General features: G+C 48.7%; 1 pseudogene; it reads right to left on the bottom strand.

The window, feature by feature from the left end:
* Positions 1-4,167: 4,167 nt before the first annotated feature.
* Positions 4,168-12,643, bottom strand: LOC102410751 (annotated as a pseudogene).
* Between the last annotated feature and the right edge of the window lie 10,215 nt (positions 12,644-22,858).

Consider the following 22,858-nt stretch of genomic DNA (forward strand, 5'->3'; position numbering starts at 1 on the left):
ATCTGAACGGAAATAAATGAAAAATAAATGAAAGAAACAACAGCAAAGATTAATAAACTGAAAGCTGGTTCTTTGAGAAGATAAACAAAATTGATAAACCTTTAGCCAGACTCATCAAGAACAATAGAGAGATGAATCAAATCAACAAACTTAGGAATGAAAAAGGAGAGGTTACAACAGAAAATGCAGAAATACAAAGGATTATAAGAGACTATTATGAACAACTCTACGGCAATAAAATGGATAACCTGGAAGAAATGGACAGATGTTTAGAAAAGCTCAATCTTCCAAGACTGAACCAGGAAGAAATAGAAATTGTGAACAACCCAATTACAAGCTCCATATCGAAGCTGTGATCGAGAAATTCCCCAAAGCCAAAAGCCTAGGACCAGGTGGCTTCACAGGTGAATTCTATCAAACATTCAGAGACGAGCAAATGTCTATCCTTCTAAAACTCTTTCAAAAAACTGCAGAGGAAGGAACACTTCCAAACTCATTCTGCAAGGCTACCATCACCCTGATATGAAAACCAGACAAAGACAAGACTAAATAAGAAAACTACAGACCAATATCACTGATGAACATGGATGCAAAAACATCCTCAGCAAAATTTTAGCAAACAGAATTCAACAACACATCAAAAACCACGATCAAGTTGGGTTTATTCCAGGGATGCAAGGATTCTTCAATATTTGCAAATCAATCAATGTGACAGACCATATTAACCAGAGGAAAGCTAAAAATCATATGATAACCTAAATAGATGCAGAAAAAGCCATCAAATTTAAATTTTTTAAATTATTAAATTAAAAATAAAGTTTAAAAAGAAATAAACTAAAAAAAGTTTAAAAAGTTGAAATAACTCATATGTCCATCAACTGGTGATTGAATAAATAAAGCATGCAATGCAAAATTATTTGGCCATCAAATGAATGGAGTTCTTATACAAGCTATTACATGCTAGCGCTCTGAAATGATTATGTTAATTAAAAGAAGCCAGGAACAAAAGGCTGTGTATTGCACTATACTGTTCATGTGAATGCATATGTCCCAGATTAGGTAATTCTCTAAAGATCGAAAACAGAGGAGTGAATGCAAGGGCCCAGATGAAAGGGCAAATGAAAAATGTCTGCCAACTGGAGAGTGTTTCCCATTGGAGGGATGAAAATATTCTAGAATGAGGCTGTGGTTATGGTTATTCAACCTATGAATAAGTTACAAATCAATGAATTACACAGCTTAACTAGTAAATCCATGGTACAGGTACAACATGTCAATAAATAAAATGTTTTTTTTTTTAATTACTGAAATTAATTTCTACATCCAGGAATATTATCCTTCAAAAACAAAGGAGAAGGAGATATTTTAATATGAACAAAAAATTGGGGAATTCATTCTCAGCCTATACCTTGTCTGTAAGAAATGTTAAAAGAAGTTATTGACACAGGATAAGATGATATTGAAGAGAAACTATGAGTTAAGAAAGACTGTTATGTTGAAGTTTGACAGAAAACAACAAAATTCTGGAAAGCAATCATTCTTCAATGAAAATTTAATTGAAAAAATAAAGGAAGGCAAATTGAAATGAAGGGTTTTTTTTCTTATTATTAATTGGTAAAAGATGAATGCTTGTTTGGGCTTTTCCATCTTTGCTTTTCGCCAATTATGAGTCTTCATAATTAAAGTGGGTTTCACGTATACATGATCTCTTTTCACTCAGTAGTAAAGAATCCGCCTGCAATGCAGGAGCCGTAGCAGGTGCGAATTCCATCTCTGGGTCAGGAAGATCCCCTGAAGGAGAGCATGGCAACCCACTGCAGTATTCTTGCCTGGAGAATCCCCATGAACACAAGAGACTGGTGGGCTTACAGTCCATGGGGTGGCAAAGAGTTGGGACATGACTGTGCAAGTAAACAACAGCAGACACATATGCCTAACAGAGAGACTGAAGATACTAAAAATAGATGAGAAAATTCTCAGCCTAAACAAAGCAAGACAAACAAACAAAAAAAACCTAGATCGTAGAGCTGAATTATGAAAGGTTTTAGGCAATAAAATGTCTCTCAACAGTAGGGTAAACAGTGTGTTCCACACAGGAGAGAGGAGTAATTTTTAATACTCACTTAATAGAAAAATATTGCAGTTACATTCATAAATTAAAGGAAATGAAAATGTTCAGAAAACAAACATAGTATAAAATCTACTGACCATTTTAAGTCTAATTAAGACTGTAAAACTGTAAGGGAATTTCTAAGAAAAAAATCTGTGAAAGTTTAAGCAGTCCCCAATGAAAAGAGTTGGACACGACTGAGCGACTGAACTGAACTGAAGCAGCCTCAATGAATGTAATTTTATTTTCTTTTTTCCCATGTCTCAAAATAACTGACAATTAAAGAATTTCACTTTAAAACATATTTTTCAATTTCAGCAGGATATTTCATATTCAAACGTAAGATTTTTCATGATAAAAAAGTTTGTACCTTGCAGTGAATATTTTGTTTCACTTAGACATAAATAAAATCACATTGTGTGTCTTTGCCTTGACCATCTTTGTGGCATCACTGTGCATTTAGAATCAACTGTTTGAATGTGTGGACTGTGAAGTTCTCAGGTCATATACTGTTGAAGCCTAGCTTGAAGGACTTTGAGCATTACCTTCCTAGCATGTGAAACAAGTGCAGTTGTGCGGTAGTTGGAACATTGTCTGGCATTGCCCTTCTTTGTGATTGAAATGAAAACTGACCTTTTCCAGTCCTGTGGCCACTGCCAAGTTTTCCAAACTGGCTGGCATATTGAGTGCAGCACTTTAACAGTACCACCGTTTAGGATTTGAAAGCATTCAGGTACAATTTAATCACCTCCACTAGCTTTGCTGGTACTGCTGCTTCCTAAGGCCCACGTGTCTGCACTACAGGATGTCTGGCTCTAGGTGAGTGATCACACCATCATGGTTATCCAGGTTATTAAGATTTTTTTTAACAGTTCTTCTGTGTATTCTTGCTACTTTTTCTTAATCTCTTCTGCTTTAGTTAGGCCCATAACGTTTCTGTCCTTTATTGTGCCTGTCTTTGCATGGAATGTTCCCTTGGCATTTCTCATTTTCTTAAAAAGATCTCCAGTCTTTCCCATTGTATTGTTTTCCTCTGTTTCTTTGCTTTACTCAAATCCCTTGTGAGTATACTTTGGAAGTGACAAATAGATTCAAGGGTTAGATCTGGCACACAGAGTACCAAAAGACCTATGGATGGAGGTTCCTAACATTGTACAGGAGGTGGTGATCAAAACCATCCACGAGAAAAAGAAATGCAAAAACGCAAAGTGGGTGTCTGAGGAGGCCTTACAAATAGATGAGAAGAGAAGAGAAAAGCCAAGGAGACACAGAAAGATATAGTTACCTGAATGCCGAGTCCCAAAGACTAGCAAGGAGAGAAAAGAAGGCCTTCTTAAGTGAGCCACCAGGGAAGCCCTTTATCTAATAAAAGGGATTTCTCAGTGGGATCGCTATGCGCTCAGTCCCCTCCTATGGACACTGTCATAGTGCCTCCTCCCCTCCCCAGCTGGGGGTCACCGTCTGCTAGTCTCAGTGCCCAGGGGGAGGCGGCCACCCCAGCCTCTCCCATGGGGAAGCCACAGACCCGAGAACCAGGTGTGTCTCCCTGAGGATGTGATTGTACAAATCATGCACTCACCTTTAATCATCGCCTCACCCCCTGCATTCGAGGAGAGACACACGGAGGACTGAGGAGACCATGGACCCTGCCACCTGGCCCACCTCGGCAGTCACCCACATTCAGTGGACGCGTGGACGGATGACAAGCCCCAAAGGACAGGGCTGAGAATAGCCTCCGCAATGCCCAGCTCCTCAACATGCCGACCGGTAGCCTCGAGGTGGCTTCTCGTTCAGGCCGGTGACGTCACAGGACGTGACTGAGACGCAGCCTCCATGATACCCAGCTCCACCCATGCGCCGTCCCTCAGCCCCGAAGCAGCTTCCGGTTCAGCCCAGTGACGTCACAGGATGAGAATGAGGAGCTGCCTCCGCAAGGCCCAGCTCCCCAGTGCACCGTCCCTCCGCCCCGAGGTGGCTTCCGGTTCAGGCCGGTTACGTTGTAGGACGTGACTGAGACGCAGCCTCCGTGACGCCCAGCTCCACACCCGCACCCTCCATCAGCCCCAAAGCAGCTTCCAGTTCAACCCGATGAGGTCGCCAACAAACTCGTCGGCCCAGATGAAGTCGCCTGCGACTGCCGGTGGCCGACCCCGGGCACAGGTCCCGCACCCATGTGCAAAGGTACGGGAGCCCCCACTGGGTCAGCTTCTCCAGGGACCAGGCCGGGTGGACGCGGACAAACTCCAGGTTCTCGGTGAGGTTGATGCTGGCCACCCACAGCCTGCCTGGGACAAGAGAGGGGCTGCTGTTCATGGTGCAGGCTGTGGGGTCAGCTGCCCAGGCGTGCGGCCACTAACTCACCGAGTCATGTGGCCAACCAAACCGTGTGGGCAGCGACTCACGTGGTCACCCACCCACAGGGTCACCACCCCATGCAGTGACCCTCCACTGGCCACCAAGCCCCGTGGGCACCCACCCAAGGGGTCACTAACCTGTGAGGTCATGTGCTAACCTGTCCACATGATTACCCACTCACATCGTCACCCGCCCATGTGGTCACCCACTCACCGGGTCAGCAACTCACATGGTAACACACCCTGCACTCAGCAACTCAAACTGGTCACCCACCCACACAGTCACCCACCCACACAGTCACCTACCCACACGGTCTCACGCCCATGTGACCAGTAACCCATGGGGTCACCCACCCACACAGTCACCCACCCATGCGACCCCTAACCCATGGGGTCACCTGCACATGCAGTCACCAAGCTGTGCCATCACCCACCCAGACTCTGGCCTCCGCAGAGGTCAGAGATTCAGATGTCCGACAGAGACCAAAGTTCAGACAGCAGGGGCTCACAGGGGTGTTGACTCATGAATTTCTCCTGTTACAGAGGGCAGGCGGGCTGGACAGTGACCCCAAAGATGTCCATGTCCTGGCCCCATGTGGTAGACACAGTAATGTCCACACGGATGTCCACATCCTGTCTACATCCTGACCCCCTGTGGTGGACACAGTAACGTCCCCAAGGATGTCCATGCTCTGGTCCCCATGTGCTGAACAGAATAACGTCCCCTAATACATCCTGTTCCATTTCTCCACGTGAACCCAAAGCCAGCCCCATGCACTATGACATGTGTGTGACCAGGTGTCCCGGTTTGAAGGCGGCACTCCCCTGGGTGGCTGCAGCTCTTCATGAGCTCCAGGTAGTGGACGAGGTCTCGGAGCTTCACCTGGTTCCCCCACCAGTAGGGGATACTGGGCCACAGTTCTGCATGCTGACTCATGGATGCCTCGTCCTTGTACGACAGGATGACCTGCTGGCCCTGGGACCACAGCTGGTGCAGAGTCAGCACCTCCTAGGGGGAGAATCATCCGGGTGCCCATGAGACATGTGCACAGGGGTTATTGGGGTGCCTTGTGACACAGTGTGTCAGTTATTGGGGGTGTCCGAGAAGCTACAGTGATGTGTCGATTATTAGGGTGTCTATGAGCAGTGATGGGCTGGTTATTGGGTTCTCTGTGAGAAGGACAGTCATGGGTGGGTTATTGGCATGTCTGAGTAGAGACACTAGTGGGTCGATTACTAGGGTGTCTGAGTGGAGACGGTGATGGGTGGGTTATTGGGGTGTCTTGAGCAGTGATTGGTAGATTTTGGGGGTGTTTGAGTGGAGACAGTGGTGGGTAGATTACTTGGGTGTCTTGAGCAGTGATGGGTCGATTATTGGGGTGCCTGAGTGGAAACAGAGGTGGATGGATTATTGGGGTTTTTGATAGAAAATGGCTGGTGGATTACTGGGGCATCGTGAGGGGTGATGGATGGATTTTGGGGGTGTCTGAATAGAGACCAGGCAGGGTGGATTATTTGGGGTGCCTGTGACCAGTGATGGGCTGGTCATTGGGGTGTTTGAGTGGAGAGAGTGGTGGGTGGATTACTGGGGTTCCATGAGCAGCATCACCTGGTGCCTGAATCAGCCTCACACAGCGAGCAGATAGTCTGATTACAGTGAGGCCTAGTGCTCCCACCACCCCCGCTTCCAAGAGCATGGGGAGCCTGTGGCCCCTGCTCACACCCCACGGGGACACAGCATGTCCCCAAAATGTTCTTGATGCAGCCCATCAGGTACTCGTGCAGGTCCTCTATCACGCCCTCGAAGTTCCTGCATGCCAGGATAACCACTTCCTGGGGGTGCTTCTCCAGCCACTCAGATCTCCATGAGCATGTCCTGGGTGGGGTGGGGTGAAGGGCCTTGTAGTTAGAGACAGAGGGTCATGGGTGGGGAATTCCCCCAGCACAGCCACTCTACAGACGGGTGGAGGTGTCCTGACACACAAAGACATAAAGCATGGTGCCTGCTCCCAAGGGACCCAGCCTCTCCTGAGTGGCAGTGAGGAGCCGTGGAATTGCTCTGGTGTGTGTGTGTGTGTGTGTGTCTGTGTATGTACACACTCCAGTAGGTACAGGTGCACACAGGTGTGCATGTGTTCAGGGCCTGTGTGTGCATGGATATGCATGTGTGTGTGCATGGACAGCAGCAGAGAGCAGTGCTTATAATATTGTGTGAAGTCTGTATTCCAGGGAGCGTGCAAGGCCAGCAGGGTACATGTACACTGAGGCCCAGGACAGAACCTCCAGACCCCAAGGGTCATTAGGTTCTGTGGTGGGGGCACTGGGGGCCGAGGCCAGTGTGAGACTTTAAGTGACTTGGCCAGCAGCCGAGAGAATGGACTGGACAGCCCAAAACTAGACACAGGAAAAGACGTGTCAGGGACCTGGTATAGCCAAACTCTGGGAGACACCCCAGAGGCCAGGGGTGCAGGTGTGAGTTCAGAAACGCGTGTTGGTTGGGAATTCTGAGTGACTGATGCCAGAGGTCAGCTCTCTCATGCCTGGAGTGGACGTGTGTCCGTCCCATTAGAGGTCAGTGTCCTCTAATGGGAGTGGACCTGTGTTTTCCCCTTAGAGGTCAGCCTCTCCTGCCTGGAGTGACTGTGTGTCCGTCTGAGTGGACGTGTGTCTGTCCCATTAGAGGTCAGTGTCTTCTAATGGGAGTGGACCTGTGTTGTACCCTTAGAGGTCAGCCTCTCCTGCCTGGAGTGACCATATGTCCATCTCAGTGGAAGTGTGCCTATCCCCTCAGAGGCCCTCCCTCTCCTGCCTGGACCAGACGTGGTGTCCCTGGCGGGCGGACCCCCCGTCCGTACCCCTGCCCCCACCCCCACCTCCATGAGGGCTGTCATGTACACCATGTGGCCAGAGTGCAGGTTCCTCTCAGTGCCCTCCTCCATGTGCGGCATCTGCAGGTCCTCACGCCAGCATCCAGGTACTTCATGATGCTCAGCACCTGCACACAGAGGTCAGTCATCTGTGCTGGGCACAGAGGGCGGCCCCACTCAGGGGCTGGGCATGCACTGAGGATGCCCAACTGAGGGCCACATCGGCCACTGTGAAATCAACCGTGTTGGTGCTGCTGGGGTTGAGGCACTGCTTCTGGGAACGGGGTCCCCAGGGTCACTGGTCATGTGGAGCACAGAGCCCGGGTCGAGATTGTGGTCTTGGGGTCGTGTTCCTGCAGAGTTCAGCCTCACGCTCCTTCAGGCAGTCCCTGGGTGGAAGCTCCCTGTGGGTTCAATGCCAAGGCTCCATGACACCCAAGCTGGACCCTTGGACATGAGGACACACTAGACCCACAGAGATCTGTGCCCACCCCCACAAACAGTACTAGGAAAGGCAAGAAGGAATCAAGGGAAGAGAACGAAAGGATGAAACATCTGTCCATGACACAAATAAGACAGGAAAAAGCAAAAAATAACTTTAACGTACATTGAAAAGTGAAAGTTGCTTAGTTGTTTCCAGCTCATTTTGATCCGGTGGACTGTAGCCCACCAGACCCCTCTGTCCATGGAATTATCCAGGCAAGATTACCTGAGTGGGTTGCCTTTCCCTTCTCCAGATCTTCCCAACCCCAGATCGAACCCACATCACCCTCATTGCAAGCACATTCTTTACCAACTAGCCACCAGGGAAGCCCTAATATAAATTTGTAGCAGAAAATGTACTGTGTTCTCTACAAGGAGTCATAATGGAAAAAGAAAAAAACACAAGGATAAAAAAATGGGGAAGAAAATAATAGATTCTCTCTATCCAAAATAAAAGAAAAAGCAAAAACTAATATTAACATAAACTAGTCGCAGAAAATGGTACTGTGTTCTCTACACAGAGTCACAATGGAAAAAGAAAAAGATATAAGGATAAAAAATGGGAAAGGGTGTCACAGCCCCCCTCAATCCAAATTAAAAGAAAAAACAATGACTCATATGAATATTGTCAGCTACTGTTAGGCACTTGCCATCCACCTCTACAAGGATTAAATGAAGTGCTACTACAGCCGCTGATCTTAAACACCCCCTGAAAGACCATCACCTGTGCCCCTACCCCACACACACCGAGGTCTCTTTGGGAGCCATACCACTTGAGACCATGGCACCAAGGTCCCCCAGTATGGAGGGGACCCTGCCCTGGAGGGACGCAGAAGAGAGGGACCCAGCACCAAGGGACCCTCTGAGCAGAGGGACCCCAGTCCTGCAGGACTCCTTGGCTCTGGTGGACCCCCGGCTGCTTGCTCCCTCCTCTGGGTGTGAGCTCTTAGGGCCAGGCTGTAGGCAGCTGATGCAGGCAAGAATGTAGTTGTTCCCATTCCAGCCCTGGCTCTCTGCCAATCAGATCCCCTGAGGCGGATTCCAGCAACCAGGGACCTCCCAGGAGGAAGCAGTTACACAGGTAAGAGCTGTGCTTGACAGCCTCTTGTCCTCTTGGGAGGACCAGCCTGGGAGCAGAAAAACCAGGAATATGAGTGCCCCTCAAGTGTGGGTACAGGAAGGCAGGGGCCATCTGTCCCGTCCAGGTGGGCCCCTGCTCCTGAGGGCACCTGGGCCCAGGTGGGTTTCTACCCTGGCCTGCATCCACCCCCTGGGCAATGTGTGTGCCAGTGACAGGACCACTGTCAATTGGGTGCCCCCTCCCCACAGACAGGGCCCCTGCCATTGACTCCTCTCCATCCTCCACAATGACTGCCTCCCACCCAGGCTTCTCTGCACCCCATAAATCCCCCGATCCACCCAGGAGAAGCACTACAGGGGAGGGGTGTGAGTGCGTGCGTGTGTTCTCAGTCACTTCAGTCATCTCGACTCTCTGTGACCCCATAGACTCTAGCCTTCCGGGCTCCTCTGTCCATGGGACTTCCCATGTGAGAATACTACAGTGGGGTGCCATTTTCTCCTCCATGGGATCTTCCCGATCCAGGGATCTATCCCGGGTCCCACGCATTGCAGGCTGATTCTTTCCCGTCTGCGCCACCAAGAAAGTCTCCCTGAAGGGGGTGCTGGGGTGCAAACGTAAACCCACCTCAGAGGACATGGGAACTCAGCTATTGCTTATCTGGGACCAGGAAGGAGCTCTAGTGTCAGCTCAGCTGCACAAAGGGCGGGAACCAGCCTCCCCCTTCCCCTCCCAGCTCCCCCAGCCTCTGTAACTTCAGACGGTGATGCTGTTAGTCCATGGGTCCCTGTTCTGGCTTCAGGCTGGTTCCACAGTAAAGCTGTGTCCTTTCCTACCTTTCTGGGAGGCTCTCTGGGTGGGGAAGATCTCCTGGAGGAGGACATGGAAACACACTCCAGTATTCTTGCCTGCAGAATCTCATGGACAGAGAAGCCTGGCAGACTACAGTCCATGGGGTCAGACATGACTGAGCAACTAAACAGCAATTCTGCTTTACAGCAGGTTTGTTCTCAATCCCGTTTCCCTAAGAGGGATAAGGACACCGCCCCCTGTGGGGGACACTAGCGGCTGGAGCTGGGTCCAGGGCCCGGGAGTGCCCGAAGACCCTCACCTGGGTGGTGGACCTCTTGAGCACCATGGGCAAGGTGACTCATGGCAGACCTTTGCCCAGAAGCTGCAGCAGCCTCGACTCCTTGTGAGAGATGGGTGACTTCTTGTTCAGGCAGTAGGTCATCATGCTGTGGCTCCCTGCATGCAAACCAGGCGGGGGACACGTCACCCCTTGAGCCTGTCCTCTGTGCCTCCAAGCCACCCTAAGGATGCACAGCTATAGCACCGCGGGGTATGGGGGAGTCCCGAAAGTCATATCCACTGAGTCCTGGGGACTGAATCTTGTCTCGAAATGGGGTCTCTGCAGATGTGAGAAAGTGAAAGTCAATTTATTTAAGGAATCCCGTTTTTGGACAGGAAAGGCTTAAGATGGCTTTTGATTTTATGGTTTGTTGTTTCCCAGGTGGTGCTCGTGGCAAAGAGCCTGCTTGCCAAAGCAGGAGGCATAAAGGATGGAGTGGTGATCCCTGGGTTGGGAAGATCCCCTGGGAAGGGAATGAGAACCTACTCCATTATTCTTGCCTGGAGAATCCCATGAACAGAGGGGCCTGGTGGGCACAGTCCATGGGGCTGCAAAGAGTCAGACACAACTGAGCACAGACAGACCCTCTCTAGTTACAAGTACTTTGAAATTATTCATAGTATTTTCAGGCTTTTTATGACGCCAATGTTGTGGTCATTTATGTGTGGTTTTACTTATTCTTTTCCCTTTTAAATCTGTGTGATCTGTTTCAGAGACAGTGTGGAGAGGTTCACACTTTAGCAGTCACCTGGGGACAATCCAGAAATCCTTCCCTTCTGTCTCTGAACATAGGTTTGGACTAGCTTTATTTCTTTCTCTTTTTTCTTTTCTTATTTATTCTCAGGGTCAAGGGATGGGAAGGAGGATTTACAAGTTCATAATATAATTTGATTTGATGATGTTATGGAAGAGTGGATGGATGGGTGGATAGATAAGTGGATGGATGGATGAATGGATGGTGAGTGGGTGGATGGATCAATCAGTGGATGGGTGGATGATGGATTGGTCGGTGGATGGGTGGATGGATGGATGCTGGATGGCTGGATTTATGGATGGATGAGTGGGTGGTTGGATGGATGAGTGGATGGATAGGTGAGTGGGTGGATGGACAGATAGATGAGTGGATGGATGGGTGTGTGGGTGGATGGGTGAGTCAGCAGCATGTGGTCCATGCACACAGTGGTGTATGAGTCACCATGAAAAGGATTGAAGTTCTGACACAGGCTACATCGTGGATGGACCTTGAACACATGATGGTCAGTGACAGAAGCAGACACAGAAGGACACATTTTACCTGTCCATTTATAAGAGATGTCCAGAACAGGCAAATTTACAAAGACAGAAGCAGATAAGTGGTGCCCGGGCTTAGGGGAGAGGCATCATGAGTTATTTTGTAAGGGGTATGGGAAGGAGAGCGGCCAAGGGCCCCTCTGTGGTCCTGAAGACTCGGAAGCCTCCTCCTTGTGGGGCACCCACAGCTTTTCCCACCTGGAAGCACCCGGAAGGGCCCAGAGACTGGGTCCACGGTTCCCTGTCTGCTCCACACTCTCAAGGGAAGAGCCCTGTGGGGGCCCCTCCTCCCAGGCAGGGTGGGGTGGCAGGCATAGAACCCCACAGCTGTCAAGAGGGTGAGAAAGAGTCTAAAGCTGCCTTCCATAGAAAACAGCACTTCCTGTTTGTCCAACTGTCCATGTGCGCTCCCAGCGGGCAGTGTCCAGTGTCACAGAGCCAGGGCAGGGCCCAGTGTCTGCATGGCCAGAGGAGTGCTGGTGGAGAATGGGGAACGTTTGCACCTTGAGGAGGTGAGCAGGGTGCTGTCTGGCAGGGACCCTCCCCTCCCAGGCCACGGTGTCTAGTGGCCACCCCTCAGATGGCCTGAGCACAGCAGTGTCACCCTGGAAGTGCCCGCCTGCCTGGTCACCACTGGCCATCCCCAAGTCCAGATGCCCGCCTATAGCTGAGCTTTGCAGCACTTTTTGCAACCAAATTGGCTGGAGTCAGAGGTTCCTCATTTTAATTAGATAGTTCTGGTACCACTTATCGAGTTGTTTTGGGGGCGGGTGGCCCCCTTAAACTTTGGGCCCTCCAGGCTCAAGTGCAGAAGGTGCTGCACAAGCTCTGATGGAAAACGTGGGTGGAAAGGTGAGGGGTCCCCAGGAGTAGGACAGAGTGGCTGAGAAAACACAATCCCGCCCCCCAGGGAGGCCGGCATGTGTCCTGAAGGCAGGCTCTCGGGGGTTCTCGTACCTTCCGGGTTGAATGGGATAAAGTGGACAGACAAGGGAAGGTGCTGGTGTGTGTATGTGTGTGTGTGCAGTATGTGTACATGTGTGTTTGGTGTGTGTCTCTTCATGTGTGTTTGGTGTGTGTGTATGCATGCATGTATGTGTTCAGTGTGCCTGTGTGTGCCTGCATGTGTGCATGTTTGGCTCTGAGGCTTCCCACACTTGGACCCGTCTTGCAGCCGCATCCCCGCTGAGCTGAGCCTGTGGGGCCTCACCTGGGATGGAGAGGTGGTGCAGGGGCATGTCCCGGAGCCGAGAACTCAGTGCCGACATACAGTTGGCATTCACCTTTGTGTCATAGAAAGGAGCCGGGAAAGCTCACCTGCCAGCCCATAAGAGGCCGAGCCTGGGCAATCTGGGGGAGGAAATGGGGTGTTGCATAATGAAAACAGGACATACAGAAGACCCGGTGCTGGCGGCATGGAGGCGTGGCTCTGAGAAACCGGTACCTGTGGACTTCCTTCCAAGAGAAAGGAGGATGGGGTGGTGCAGAGGGGAGAAGTGCTGTAGAGACGGAGAAACTGAGACACAGAAAAAAATGGACAGAGACATGAAGAGAGACAGACAGAAGTAGAGTGTGGGGGCAGAGAGACACAGGAGGTTAAGTGGGGGTTTGAGGAGGAGCAAGGGAGCGGGGAGATAGGGACCAACAGACAGACTCCAGCAGCTCAAGTCTGTTCTCCCTGAGGCTAGAGCTGGTGACCCCCTCCAGAGGGTCCCCCTTCCTCGCACTGTGCACCAGCCCCCTCCTCTTGGGGCTGAGAGGGGCCCAGTTGAGCCTGTGTGCTCCAGGTATGGGGGCTTCCACCCTAGGGGCGATGGAGCCCAGGCACAAGGTCACACGCCCTTCACTCCCCAGAGGCGGTCTCTCGATCTGGTGTTGCTGCAGTAAAAGTGACTGGACAGGCTCCCAGGATGAAGCACCCACCTGAGCAGCTAAGAAGCTGGGAATGCCTCCAGTCAGGGTCTGAGTGTCCCCTCTCTCCTGTTATGGGTGGGTGTCCTGATGGTCTGCATGCCATCAGGACTCCTTTCATGGCAAACACATGCCTGGACCTTTATTTTTGTGTTTACTGCTCTCCATGGACAGGGGTTGTCTCTATTCTTAAGGTCCCCTCTCTATAGTAATAGTTCCCTTCTGTTGTCATAGTCCCCCCTCTACAGTAATACTCCCCTTCTATTGTCATACTCTCCCCTGTACAGTGATAGTTCCCCTTCTATAGTAACAGCCCTCTCTAATATCATAGTTGGAGAAAGGCATGGCAACCCACTCCAGTATTCTTAGCTGGAGAATCCCATGGACAGAGGAGCTTGGTGGGCTCCGTGCGGTCAGTCCATGGAGTCACAAAGAGTCGGACACGACTGAACGACCAACACTAATGTCATAGGGTTTAGAGTAATAGCCCTCTATTCTCAAAACTTCACTTCTACAGTAACTGTGTGTTTTGAGTTCAAGTTTATAAACCTTTTCTGTTTCCTGTGTAGAGAAGATCCTTTAGCATTTGCTCAAGAGCTGGTTTGGTAGTGCTGAATTCTCTCAGCTTTTGCTTGTCTGTAAAGCTTTTGATTTCTCCTTCATATTTGAATGAGATCCTTGCTGGGTATAGTAATCTGGGTTGTATGCTTTTCTCTTTCATGACTTTAAGTATGTCCTGCCATTCCCTTCTGGCATGAAGTTTCCATTGAAAGATCAGCTGTTATCCTTTTGGGAATCCCCTTGTGTGTTACTTGTTGCTTTCCCTTGCTGCTTTTAGTATTTGTTCTTTGTGTTTGATCTTCATTAATTTGATTAATATGTGCCTTGAGGTGTTTTTCTTTGGGTTTATCCTGTTTGGGGCCCTCTGGGTTTCTTGGAATTGGGTGGTTATTTCCTTCCCCATTTTAAGGAAGTTTTCAACTATTATCTCCTCAAGTATTTTCTCATGGCCTCTCTTTTTGTCTTCTTCTTCTGGGACTCCTATGATTCGAATGTTGGGGCATTTAGCATTGTCCCAAAAGTCTCTGAGGTTGTCCTCATTTCTTTTCATTCGTTTTCCTTTTTTCCTGTCTGCTTCATATATTTCCACCATTCTATCTTGCACCTCACTTATCCTATTTTCTGCCTCAGTTACTCTACTGTTGGTTCGCTCCAGAGTGCTTTTGATCTCAGTTATTGCATTATTCATTATTGATTGACACTTTTTTATTTCTTCTAGGTCCTTGTTAAACATTTCTTGCATCTGCTCAATCCTTGCCTTCAGTCTCTTTATCTTTAACTCCATTTTGTTTTCAAGATTTTGGATCATCTTTCCTATCATTCTGAATTCTTTCTCAGGTAGACGCCCTATCTCCTCCTCTTTTGTTTGGTTTGGTGGGCGTTTACCATGTTCCTTTACCTGCTGAATATTTCTATGCCTTTTCATTTTGTTTAGATTGCTGTGTTTGGGGTGGCCTTTCTGTATGCTGGAAGTTTTTGGTTCCTCTTTATTGTGGATGTTCCTCCCTGTGGGTGGGGTTGGACTAGTGGCTTGTCAAGATTTCCTGGTTAAGGAAGCTTTCGTCAGTGTTCTGGTGGGTGGAGCTGGATCTCTTCTCTCTGGAGTGCAATGAAGTGTCCAGTAGTGAGTTTTGAGGTGTCTATGGGTTTGGTGTGACTTTGGGCAGCCTGTATTTTAATGTTCAGGGCTATATGCCTGCATTGCTGGAGAATTAGCATGGTGTGTCTTGCTCTGGAACTTGTTGGCTCTTGGGTGGAGCTTTGTTTCAGTGCAGGTATGGAGTCAGGAGTTCTCTGGTTTTCTCAAGTTTTGTATTTAGGCCTCCTGCCCTTGGCTTTCAGTCTTATTCTTACAGTAGCCTCAAGACTTCTCCATCCATACAGCAATGATGATAAAACATCTAGCTTAATGGTGAAAAGATTCTCCACAGTGAGGGACACGCAGAAAGGTTCACAGACTTATATGGAGAAGAGAAGAGGGAGGAGGGAGACAGAGGTGACCAGGAGGAGAAGAGGGTCAGTCAAAAGGGGAGAGAGCAATCTAGCCAGTAATCAGTTCCTTAAGTGTTCTCCACAGCTGAGAACACACTTCACAGGGTTAAGTAGAGAAGAGAAGGGGGAGGGAGGAGATAGAGGTGACATGGGGGAGAAAAGGGAGAGTCAAAAGGGGAGAAAGAAATCAAGCCAGTATTCACACCCCTAAGTAAAAATGGGTACTGAAGATTAGATTCTTAAAGGTACAAAATTGGTAACAAATACCAAAAAGCAAAGATTAAACATCTAGAGTAGAGGTTGGATTCTCAAAAACACAATATTAAAAAAAAAAAATCACAAAAATTATAATATATATATATATATATATGGTTTGCTTTAAAAAATAGGTTTTTGCAAAGTAATAGTAGGTTTTAAAAATGAAAATTAAAGGAGTAATAAAGAACTTAAAAATAAAATAATTAAAAAATTATAATTGTAAAAATATATCTAGGAATTTCTCTGGAGCTGCTGCCGGCAGGGTGGGGTCAGTTCAGTTTCGGATAGTTCCCTGTTCCAGCTTATACTTCTTCTCAAGGTCTATAGGCCCCTTCCAATGCATAGTCAATGCTAGCTACAGGGTTTTAATCTGCTGCAGCTGTCACTTCCAGAGTGGCTCCCTCTTCTTTATTTCTTTTACCTTCCTCTGTTTGCAAGTCCTTTCAGTGTCTAATTTCCACCGTGACACAAGGGAGTGAAGGTGGTCACTTATTTTGGCTCACTTGTTCAGTTGTGTTGTGGAGAGGGAGGAGCACTGAAAACAAATATCTTTGGCATGTGTGGGGAGTACTCATGGTGTATGGACCACATGGGGCTTGCCCCAGCTCATGATGGCCTGTGCTTTCCCAGTCTACACTGCTCAGGCTCCAGGTTGCTCTGCAGGGGAACTGTCCAAAGTTGGCCCTGCATTTCATGCACTTCCCTGGTCTGAGCTGCTCAGGTTCAGGTTCTCGGGTACTCCACAAAGGCACAGACTCAGTTGGACCTGCGTTTTGTGCCCTTCCCAGGTCCAAGCAGCTCAGGCGACCAGGTGCTTGGCAAGCACACTGCCCCAGGTGGGCCATGTGTCTTAATCACCTCCCTGGTCCCGGCTGCTCGGTGTCCCATGTGTGCCAAAAGAGCGGTGTCTCAGGTGTGCTGTATGTCTCTTCTGGGGGGCTGATCTCAGGCTGTGACCCTCCTGGCAGATGCCAATCGTCCAGGATCCCAGGAACATGTGGTTAGCAAGTAGGAGCCTGCTCACAGTTTGGTGCAGGATGCCATCTCTGGGGCAGAGATTGCCCCTCGTCTTCCACCTCTGGCTGTCGCCCACCTGCCTCTCTGCCTCTGGCAGAGTGAGGGGCCAGTCCACAGCTAGCTAGCTCTCCTTTGGTGTTCACTCAGTCCTTTGTTCTGTGAAGCGGCCAGACTGTGCCTTAGGTTAGAGCTTTCACAGGAAAATTCTCTCTCTCTCTGGCTATCCCACAGTTTGGGTTGCTATCTCACCTTAGCTCCCTCAGATTGTCCTCAGGGCATTCAGGCCCAGTCCTTACCCTAAGCATGCAACCCACGCCTCTCCTGCTTGCTGTGGCAGATGTGAGTGTCTAGGCTATTTCTCCGCTGGGAGTTGTGGTTAAGGCACATATTCTGTGGAATTTTTTTTCCCCTCCCACTTATGTTTCCCTCTGCAATTCCAAAACTCCCCACAGGCCTGGTAAGAGGGTTTCCTGGTGATTGGAAACTTCTCCTCCTTCACGACTCCCTCCCCAGGACGGGTCTCCTTCCCTAACTCTTCTGTCTCTCTTTTTGTCTGTTACATTTTGTCATACCTCCTTTTGAAGAGAATGGGCTGCCTTTCTGGGTGCCTGGTGTCCTCCGCCAGCGTTCAGAAGTTGTTTTGTGGAAGTTGCTCAGCATTCAAATGATATTTTGATGAATTTGTAGGGAAGAAAGTGGTTTCCTCTTTCTATTCCTCCACCATCTTAGGACCGCCCCACCTCTTACTTTGAAATATTTATTTAATCAGCTGCACTGGGTCTTAGTTGTGGTACACAGGGTATTCAGTTGAGGCATGTGGGATCTAGTGCCCTGACCAGGGATTGAACCCGGCCCCCCTGTGTTGGGAGCTCAGAGTCTTAGCCTCTGGACCAGCAGGGAATGCTGCAGCATCCTACTTTAAAAAAAATGTTATTTATTTTTGGCTGTGCTGGGTCTTTGTTGCTATGCGGGCTTTTCCCTGGTTGTAGGGAGTGGGGGCTACTCTCTAGTTCCTGTGCTTGAACTTCTCACTGTGGTGGCTTCTCTTGTTGGGAAGCATGGGCACTAGGCATTTGGGCTGCAGTAGTTGTGCACAGGCTTAGTTGCTCCACAGCATGTGGGATCTTCCCAGATCGGGGATGAACCCATGTCTCCTGCATTGGCAGGCAGATTTTTAACCACTGCACCACCAAGGAAGTCATTCCCCTCCCTCTTCCTGACAACCTCCTACTTTAAAAAAAAAAAAAAAAGACTAAAAACAACCTGTTTAGTAAATTTTCAGGAGTCTGAGCTCTGAGGTCAGCGTCTGTGGTGTCATTCTCCCAAAGGCATCTTGGCTTCAGATACTGGTTGGGCTCATGGGTCTGGCGACCAGGGCAGGTCTGGCAGCTGAAAACAGGCTTGGCCTCTGGTGCTCTGCACTCACTTACTCACCCAGGGTCCCCGAGTCCTGGCAGCCAAGCAGAGCAGCGCCAGGTGGGTCAGGTACAGCTATGGGGCCTCTGAGGTCCGAGTGGAGCGTGCAATGGAGGCAGTTGGCTGTCCTGTCACTGTGAATGCTGCTGTCTTGTTTGCCCATGCAGGGCAGTTATGGTGTCAGGTGAGGCCTGGCCACTGTCATGGGGACAGGATGGGACCTCAGACAGCTCACATCAACAGCCCCCTCCCTCACCTCTGCTTCATTTTGTGGCTTATGGCTGCTGGCATCTCTCTGGGCTGGGAGGGTGTGTAAAGCACCAGCCCCCTTGCTCAAGGTCAGCTGAGACCCCAAGCTCTGGGGTCACACACCATCGCTGCCGCCATGCAGGTCTTCCCACTTCTGTGAGGGAGGGCCTGTGAAGGCCTGTGGGTGATGGGGGTTTTGGGGGTGTTGTGGGCTGGCCCAGGATCCAGCTTTTTGAGGGGAAGAGAGGGGAGGGGAGGGGAGGGAGAAGCTTTGACCTGCTCAGGCTTCCAGGGGATTCCAGACCCTGCTCTGGTGGGAGGTGCAGGTGAGAAGCCCCTGCAAGCTTCTGGGTCTCCACTGTATTTCAGTTGAAACTCCTCTGCCTGCATCACCCCCAACTCTCTCTCACTCCTGTGGCCCCAGCCACAAGTCATGGAAGATGGAGAGTTTACGTGGCTTCCCTTCCAATAGGGAAACCAAGCAGACAAACGTGTTCCTTTAGGAAAGCATGAAAGAAACGAGAAAATAACAGTGGGTGGTTATTACTGACACGGTTCATGTAGCGACACTTCACAAGCCTGGAACAGGGAGGGAACTGAGGGCCATTTCCCCCAGTCCTGGAGTTACCACCTCCCACCCCTCCTCCCCCCTGCCCCATAGCCCACTCACCCCTTGATGTCCTCTGGTGACCGATTGGACTTCAGCCTCCTGAACCCATTATGGAAGGATCAGGACACAGCAGAGTTCATTCATAGAGGGATCAGATCAGATCAGTCGCTCAGTCGTGTCCGACTCTTTGCAACCCCATGAATCACAGCACGCCAGGCCTCCCTGTCCATCACCAACTTCCGGAATTCACCCAGCCTCACGTCCATCTAGTCAGTGATGCCATCCAGCCATCTCATCCTCTGTCGTCCCCTTCTCCTCCTGCCCCCAATCTCTCCCAGCATCAGAGTTTTTCCAATGAGTCAACTCTTTGCATGAGGTGGCCAAAGTACTAGAGTTTCAGTTTTAGCATCATTCGTTCCAAAGAAATCCCAGGGCTGATCTTCAGAATGGACTGGTTGGATCTCCTTGCAGTCCAAGGGACTCTCAAGAGTCTTCTCCAACACCACAGTTCAAAAGCATCAATTCTTCGGCGCTCAGCCTTCTTCACAGTCCAGCTCTCACATCCATACATGACCACAGGAAAAACCATAGCCTTGACTAGACGAACCTTTGTTGGCAAAGTAATGTCTCTGCTTTTCAATATGCTGTCTAGGTTGGTCATAACTTTCCTTCCAAGGAGTAAGCGTCTTTTAATTTCATGGCTGCAGTCACCATCTGTAGTGATTTTCGAGCCCAGAAAAATAAAGTCTAACACTGTTTCCACTGTTTCCCCATCTATTTCCAATGAAGTGGTGGGACCGGATCCCATGATCTTCGTTTTCTGAATGTTGAGCTTTAAGCCAACTTTTCTGCTCTCCACTTTCACTTTCATCAAGAGCCTTTTGAGTTCCTCTTCACTTTCTGCCATAAGGGTGGTGTCATCTGCATATCTGAGGTTATTGATATTTCTCCCGGCAATCTTGATTCCAGCTTGTGTTTCTTCCAGTCCAGCGTTTCTCATGATGTACTCTGCATATAAGTTAAATAAACAGGGTGACGGTATACAGCCTTGACGAACTCCTTTTCCTATTTGGAACCAGTCTGTTGTTCCATGTCCAGTTCTAACTGTTGCTTCCTGACCTGCATACAGATTTCTCAAGAGGCAGGTCAGATGGTCTGGTATTCCCATCTCTTGAAGAATTTCCCACGGTTTATTGTGATCCACAGAGTCAAAGGCTTTGGCATAGTCAATAAAGCAGAAATAGATGTTTTTCTGGAACTCTCTGGCTTTTTTGATGATCCAGCAGATGTTGGCAATTTGATCTCTGGTTCCTCTGCCTTTTCTAAAACCAGCTTGAACATCAGGAAGTTCATGGTTCACATATTGCTGAAGCCTGGCTTGGAGAATTTTGAGCATTACTTTACTAGCATGTGAGATGAGTGCAATTGTGCAGTAGTTTGAGCATTCTTTGGCATTGCCTTTCTTTGGGATTGGAATGAAAACTGACCTTTTCCAGTCCTGTGGCCACTGCTGAGTTTCCCAAATTTGCTGGCATATTGAGTGCAGCACTTTCACAGCATCATCTTTCAGGAGTTGAAATAGCTCAACTGCAATTTCATCACCTCCACTAGCTTTGTTCGTAGTGATGCTTTCTAAGGCCCACTTGACTTCACATTCCAGGATGTCTGGCTCTAGGTCAGTGATCACACCATCGTGATTATCTGGGTCGTGAAGATCTTTTTTGTACAGTTCTTCTGTGTATTCTTGCCATCTCTTCTTAATATCTTCTGCTTCTGCTATGTCCATACCATTTCTGTCCTTTATCGAGCCCATCTTTGCATGAAATGTTCCTTTGGTATCTCTGATTTTCTTGAAGAGATCCCTAGTCTTTCCCATTCTGTTGTTTTCCTCTATTTCTTTGCATTGATCGCTGAAGAAGGCTTTCTTATCTCTTCTTGCTATTCTTTGAAACTCTGCATTCAGATGTTTGTATCTTTCCTTTTCTCCATTGCTTTTCACTTCTCTTCTTTTCACAGCTATTTGTAAGGCCTCCCCAGACAGCCATTTTGCTTTTTTGCATTTCTTTTCTATGGGAATGGTCTTGATCCCTGTCTCCTTTACAATGTCAGGAACCTCCATCCATAGTTCATCAGGCACTCTATCTATCAGATCTAGGCCCTTAAATCTATTTCTCACTTCCACTGTATAATCATAAGGGATTTGATTTAGGTCATACCTGAATGGTTTAGTGGTTTTCCCTACTTTCTTCAATTTAAGTCTGAATTTGGCAATAAGGAGTTCATGGTCTGAGCCACAGTCATCTCCTGGTCTTGTTTTTGCTGACTGTATAGAGCTTCTCCATCTTTGGCTGCAAAGAATATAATCAATGTGATTTCTATGTTGACCATCTGGTGATGTCCATGTATAGAGTCTTCTCTTGTGTTGTTGCAAGAGGGTGTTTGTTATGACCAGTGCATTTTCTTGGCAAAACTCTATTAGTCTTTTCCCTGCTTCATTCCATATTCCAAGGCCAAATTTGCCTGTTACTCCAAGAGTTTCTTGACTTCCTACTTTTGCATTCCTGTCCCCTATAATGAAAAGGACATCTTTTTTGGGTGTTAGTTCTAAAAGGTCTTGTAGGTCTTCATAGAACCGTTCAACTTCAGCTTCTTCAGCGTTACTGGTTGGGGCATAGACTTGGATTACTGTGATATTGAATGATTTGCCTTGGAAACGAACAGAGATCATTCTGTCGTTTTTGAGATTGCATCCAAGTACTGCATTTCGAACTCTTTTGTTGACCATGATGGCCACTCCATTTCTTCTGAGGGATTCCTGCCCGCAGTAGTAGATATAATGGTCATCTGAGTTAAATTCACCCATTGCAGTCCATTTCAGTTCGCTGATTCCTAGAATGTTGTCATTCACTCTTGCCATCTCTTGTTTGACCACTTCCAATTTGCCTTGATTCATGGACCTGACATTCCAGGTTCCTATGCAATATTGCTCTTTACAGCATCGGACCTTACTTCTATCACCAGTCACATCCACAGCTGGGTATTGTTTTTGCTTTGGCTCCATCCCTTCATTCTTTCTGGAGTTATTTCTCCACTCATCTCCAGTAGCATATTGGGCATATGTCTCCGCATATATCAGCCTGAAGGCACCCGATCTCGGCTGATCTCCAAAGCTAAGCAGGGTCAGGCCTGGTTAGGACTTGGATGGGAGACCACCTGGGAATACTGGGTGCTGTAGGCTTTTTGCCTAGATTTTTTTTCCTCTCTCTCTCTTTTTTTTTTTTCCATAGAGGGAAGGGTGTGGTCAACTGCTAAGAACACCATTGCCTCCACTCTGTGTTGGAACTCAGTTCTGGGTCTAAGCAAGCGTGGCTTCCTGGTGCAGTCACCACCTTCACTCACCTGCGGGGGTAGACTTTGTGTCCACCTTGTCCCCACGTGCAGACTGGTCAGCTCTGGGGGCTGTGCTGTGTGCATCTGCTCTGCTCACAGCGCACCCTATGGTCCATCAGACTTCACTCATAAAAGGGAAGTGTAAGGATGAACTATTTCATAGTTAAGAATTTCAAGGTTGCAACAGCATTGACCAAAGCACGTGGGCACAGGTACAAGACCCGTGCATTAGAGAAGCCACAGTGTGGGCTTCAAGGACCCTCCAGGTAGGGGGTGGGATGGGGTCTGGACAAGAGTTTCCTGCACACGTGGCTCCAGGCTCTGTTGTCCGCAGGGTGGACGACTGTCAGCACTGCCTGTCTGTGTGGAGGGGCTCTGGGGCTGCCCAGCTCAGTAAGAACGGCAATGGTGGGAAGGGAGGTTGTGCTCCCTTAGCATCCCTGACCTCACATGTCCTCATCAGGGCAGCTAAGTGCCTAAACAGCCCCTTCCTCGTCTAGGTCTGAAGACCTGGAAGATATGGGGGTTGAAGGAATGCAGAAAACACAATTCTGTAAAGCAACTATCCTTCAATTAAAAAATTTAAAAAGATTAAAGAACAAAACACAAATAACAGCAACGGCGGGGCTTGCATTCTCAGC

Source organism: Bubalus bubalis, chromosome X, assembly GCF_019923935.1.
Source record: "Bubalus bubalis isolate 160015118507 breed Murrah chromosome X, NDDB_SH_1, whole genome shotgun sequence".
In the NCBI taxonomy this organism is placed as follows: domain Eukaryota; kingdom Metazoa; phylum Chordata; class Mammalia; order Artiodactyla; family Bovidae; genus Bubalus; species Bubalus bubalis.